General features: G+C 42.4%; 1 pseudogene; it reads right to left on the reverse strand.

The window, feature by feature from the left end:
- Nucleotides 1-267: 267 nt before the first annotated feature.
- On the reverse strand, nt 268-2,230 carry LOC131274491 (ADP-ribosylation factor 1 pseudogene; annotated as a pseudogene).
- Between the last annotated feature and the right edge of the window lie 3,597 nt (nt 2,231-5,827).

Consider the following 5,827-nt stretch of genomic DNA (forward strand, 5'->3'; position numbering starts at 1 on the left):
GTTAACCTATTCCATTATTTTATCAAATTTGTCGGTGATAAACGTTCTGAGATCTTTCATTTCTCTTTTTTTTTTTGTTTTTTTTTTTTAGTTAAGAGATTTTATTCTAATAGCTATAATTACAGTGCTTGTTTGTCGAAATGAAAACTGAAAACAAGTATACAAAACAGTTGATTACTAATTGTTTATTGAAAGCAGTAAGGGGTTCCACAACACCAAATAAACCAGTTCTGAGGTTGTTTTTCCCCCAAGATAAAGTTTAACAGCTCCAGCTTCTTCAGTGTTTATCAAAATACAAAAGAAAAAGGATAGAGGTCGTCTTTTTCTGATGGCAAATGACCCTTGCAGGAGGAGGGAGTGAAAGCTACTTCACACATATACAGGTAGGGGTGCTCCGAGACAGGCTGGGCGCTCTAGATGGAGTGACTGTCCATACTGCATGCGTTTCTGCTGGGGAGACCCCAGGGCACCCCGAGAGAGCTACTCTGAGTAAATGCCGGGAAAAACAGACTCTCTGCTCTGGCAAGTGGTTTCAAACAAAAGCACCACACACCTGACCAAAAGAATAGGTTGGTGGTTCCCAGCCTTTTTCTACACTGAGAGCCAAAGGCTGCTGCCGATGCCTGTGGCCAGCAGCACAGACCTCTCCCGGGGGTCCCTGAGTGGCCCGACACCAGTGACCTGGCTGGAGGGGGAAGAACCCAAGGCCCCAGTGACCGGACGGAGGCGCCGATGGTCTCAGTTGGTGGCCTGGGCCATACCACAGCCTCAAAGCTTGTTTCCTCGGTAACCATGTGAGCACAAGTACAAGCACAAACTCTATGAAATACAGGATGATCCGAAGACAAAGCGTAATTACAGGGATCTCTATTGTGACCATGCAAAATTTGATCGTGGATTTGATTTCTGTCACCTTCTCTCACGTTCCCAAAGGGAAACACAGACGATCAGATGGACCAGTATTCAGGTTGTTACTGCAAAACCTACACTAGGCATATTTCTCCCTTCTGTGTGTTCAAGTGTTCTCCTTATCTTTTATGTGTAACTATGTTAAAAAATGCACTGAGTTTGGGTTAAAAACCAACCACCAAAATGGACCTCGACAAGATCTAAAGTCAAGGAGGCGCGCTCGGCTCTTCCAACCCAGTAACTCCTGGAAGCCCAGGTGCCAGAGCGCCTGAAATCCCTTCTCAGTACTCAACAGGGAGTTGATTTCCTTTTTTTTTTTTTTTACAATAAAAGAAGCTGAGTAATATTGCATAGGAGTACCAGAAACTGCCTCACTGGAAACAAAAACTATTTACATTAAATAAAAAACCTGTTTGCAGGCTGCGTCTGCCACATTTACAGCATGGTGCAATACATACTGTGACCAAAAACCCATGGAAACAGCTTCTGGCACTCAATACCACAGAGTAGCACAGTTTGCCACATGAGAGTAAAGCGGAGGGCGAAGAGGAGGAAGTAAGAGGGAGAGGAGGAGAAAGGGAGGAGGACATGGTCTTGGTTCACTTCTGGTTCCGGAGCTGATTGGACAACCAGTCCAGTCCTTCGTAAAGCCCATCCCCACTGGTGGCACAGGTGGCCTGAATGTACCAGTTTCTGTGGTGCAGAGAATGCAATCCCAGTTTATCTGTGATTTCAGCAGCGTTCATAGCATTGGGAAGATCCTGCTTGTTAGCAAACACTAGTAAGATGGCATCCCTGAGCTCGTCTTCTGCCAACATCCTCATGAGCTCTTCGCGGGCCCTCGTTCACGACGTTCTCGGTCATTGCTGTCGACCACAAAGATGAGACCTTGTGTGTTCTGGAAGTAGTGGCACCACAGAGGCCGGATCTTGTCCTGGCCACCCACGTCCCACACGGTGAAGCTGATGTTTTTGTATTCTACAGTTTCCACGTTGAAACCGATAGTAGGAATAGTAGTGACAATTTCACCAAGTTTCAGTTTGTACAAAATAGTAGTCTTTCCTGCAGCATCCAGGCCAACCATGAGAATGCGCATTTCTTTTTTGCCAAAAAGGCCCTTGAAGAGGTTAGCAAAAATATTCCCCCATGCTTGCAGACTGGTATAGATCAACACTTGGCCAGAGAAACCTGTCGGTGGCCGCGGAGGCTGAGGCTGCTGCTCGGAGCCAGGCGTTGGTTTCACTCCCCCAAGATCTTTCATTTCTTGTGCGAAGTTCTGCTCCTCTTCCTGATTTTTAGTTTGTTGATTGGATTCAGCCATGTTTTCCTTATTACTGGTTTGGTTTGTAGATTTTTTGTTGCTGTCTGGTCATCATTTTTTTCTTGACGGGGTTTAATCAGTTCCTTAGCTTCTTTGTCTAGTCTTGGAGATTAATTAGCTGTTGTTTTTTGCATAAGTGTTATATCTTTTCTTTGGCACTTTGTTCTTCTTATTCTAATTTCTTATTGCTGGTTAAGTTCACTTTAAAGGAAAGTATTAGTGTCGGGGAGAGGCAATTGTGTAAGGAAGGAAAAAAGTGTAAAGTAGTAATTAGTGATATATGTTAACAAAGCAACAATATGAGTTTCTGGGGGGATGGAGGTTAGATTCATGTAAATTGTGTAGAGTTATAGCAGTAGGTAGAGTACCTATAATGAGGTAGATGTCTGAAGATGGGAGGAATATGGTATGCACTAAGAAGCTATTGTTTTCATGGGAGACGGGAAAGAGAAAAGAAGGGTAATAGTTTCAAGAGTGGATACCAGACAGAAAACAAAACAAAGGTATTAGAGAAATTAAGAGTTAGACACTTTGTGGATCAAAGAAAGGGAGGTGGGAATATAAGAGAGATAGTAAATGGTGGAGGATATCAAGATGTAGGGGAAAGGGGATAGTGTAGATAGCCAAAATCTATTCACAGAGAAATGAGGCAGTGGAAGATGAGGAAAACCCAGCAAATGTGAGGTGTTTCCTGCAGGACCTATTGTATTGTTAAGATAAAATAGAATAAGAAGAAGATGGGGGACAAGAAAAAGAGGGGGAAAAAAGAGACTTTGAGGGATATGCTGGGAGGAAAGACTAGGGGATAATCCAATGCCAGGAATCAGAACATTAAAAAAAATTAGAATAAAAAATAGAAATAGAATAACAAAAAAAAAAAACACAACAAAACCAAACAAAGAAGAAAAATCACAAACGTTGAGGGCTAGGACATTTAAGGACCTCAGATGGACCTCAGGGCGTGGTGGATTCAGGGATGGAAAGTCTGAGTTATTGAGGACTCAAGAGGTTTGAGTCCCTGGGGTGTGGGCCACCAGAGTCCAGGGAACTCAGACCCTGGCAACCTCAAGTCCGGTTAACAGGATGCCTGGGAGCACCACAGTGCATCACAGCCTTCAGGGATCTCCACAGCTGGGTGCCAGCCCTATGGGTGAGGTCACATCCACAAGCTCTATCCTGTGTTCTGTATCCTACAATTCACTCACTTAGTAGGGTCTATTGTGTGGATATATCACCAATTGACTTCAGGAACCCTCCCACCCTGTGGCCCCCCTGGAATGGCCACCTGGGGGTGCCTCTAGGCTGCAATCAATTTAATGACTCAGATCAATATCCAGGTCTGGGGAAGGGGCTCCAGCCCAAAATGCTAATAACTGAGTCCAAACCCGAAATTCCCATGCTTCGCAAAATATTCCCCTAATCAGCTTCCAAAGTCTCCCACCCTATGAGACCCTGGTAGCATCTCTTTGTTGCTATCACTTTAGACTGCTGTAGGTCAGAAGCCGGGCTTGGGGGGGCATGGCTCTAGGTGGAAACGCTATTGTTTGTGTCCACAATCAAAAATTCCCCCCACTTTGCCATAAAACTCCCGTCTGTCTGCCCAAATTGGTCTGCAAGCGCCTCCCGTCACACCAACCCCCCAATAGGCTGCCCAGGGCCCAAGAACTCCCCCATACTGCAGAGCCTCCAAAAAAAAGAAAAAAAAGAAAAAAAATCCCATCGCCCCGAGCCTGCTGCCGCTGCAACTCCGCCCACCCAAAGCAGGAATCTTCCACGTGCAGCTGGGATCTCCATGTACATTTCACAGACGTATCCTCTCTGTTACCTTCCATCCAAATCGATGTCCAGACACCTCCTGACCAGCAAAAATCCCAAAACAGCCCGGTCCCAAAGAGCCTACAACACCACCCAGCCGACTCCCTGCAGGAGATACTATCAGGGAAGTTCACTCAGCCACCATCTTGTCCCCCCCCCCCTGTCTCTCTTGTTTTTCTCTTTCTTCCTACAGATCTCCCTTTAGTATATCTTGAAGGACAGGATTCTTTGTTGGCATACTTTCTTATTTCTGTTTATCTGTGAATATTTTGAACTCTCCATCATTTTTCCATGCTAACTTTGCTGGATAGTGTATTTTTGGTTGGAAATTTTTTTCTTTTAGTACCTTGACTATGTCATACTACTGGCCTTCTTGCCTCCATGGTTTCAATGAGAAATCAGCCCTTAATCTTATGGAGCCTTATTTGTATGAAATGGTTCTCTTTTCTCTTGCTGCTTTTAGTATTTTCTCTTTGTTTTGAGCTTTGGGTAATTTGACAAGTATATGTCTTGGGTAGGCCTGTTGGGATTTATGGTGTTTGGGGTGCATTGTACTTTCTGGACATGTTCATCCATCTCCCTCAATAGGTTTCAAAGTTTTCAACCCTTATTCCCTCCAACACCCCTTCTGTCCTCTTTCTCTTCTCTTCTCCTTCTGGGATGCCTATAATTCACATGTTTGCCTGTTTTGCATTGTCATTCAGGTCCCTAAATCCCTGCTAGATTTTTTGTATCTTTTTATCAATCTGATCTTCTCTCTGTTTGATTTCAGGTGTAATGTCTTCCACATCACTAATTCTTTTATCTGCCTCTTCCAGCCTACTGTTATTTGCTGAGAGTGTATTTTTGATTTCTTGAATTTTGCTATTCATCACCATCATATCTGTTATCTTTTTGTGTATGATTGTAATTTGTTCTGTATTCTCTCCAAGTGTTTTCTTCATATTCTTAATCTTTTCCTTCACTTCCTGAAATTGGTTGATAATATATGTTTTGAGAGCTTTAATTACTTGTTTGATGTTCTGCTCCTCTTCCTGGTTTTTAGTTTGTTCATTAGATTGGGGCATGTTTTCCTGATTTTTGGTTTGGTTTGTAGTTTTTTGTTGCTGTCTGGTCATCATTTTATCTTGACTGCTTTAATCAGTTCCTTAGCATCTTTGTCTAATATTGGGGTTTAATTAGTTGTTTTTGCTTGCACGTTATGTTTTCTCTTTGTCACTTTGTTCTTCTTATTCTGTTTTCTTGTTGCTGGCTAAGTTCACTTGAAGGAAAATATAAGAGCCATAGAAAGAAAAATGAGTAAGAAAAGAAAATTTATAATAGTATTTATAGTACATGTTAACAGAGTAATCATGTGAGATCTAGGAGAATGGATATTAAATTCATGTAAGCTGTGTAGATATATAACAGTAAGTAAAGTAGAGTACCTATAATGAGACAGTCAAATGAATATGGGGAGAAATATAGTATGAATTAAAAGATCATTGTTTTCAAGAAAAAGGGAAAGAGAAAAGGAAGATAATATTAAGAGTGATTAGAAATAAAAAGTCATAAATTTTGGGGGCCAAACAAAGAGAGGTGGAATGTAAGAGAAACAATAAATGATGGAGGAAAGATGTAGAGGAAAGGGGATAGTGTTGGTGGCCAAAATCATTACACACAGAGAAGAGGAAATAGAGCAAATGTGAAGCACTCCCTGCAGCACCTAATATAAAAAGAATAAAAAAGAAGAGAAAGAAAGAAAGAGAAGGGAAAAGGGACAAAAGGGAGGGGGAGAAGCAA

This window comes from Dasypus novemcinctus, chromosome 19 (genome assembly GCF_030445035.2).
Source record: "Dasypus novemcinctus isolate mDasNov1 chromosome 19, mDasNov1.1.hap2, whole genome shotgun sequence".
NCBI lineage: Eukaryota > Metazoa > Chordata > Mammalia > Cingulata > Dasypodidae > Dasypus > Dasypus novemcinctus.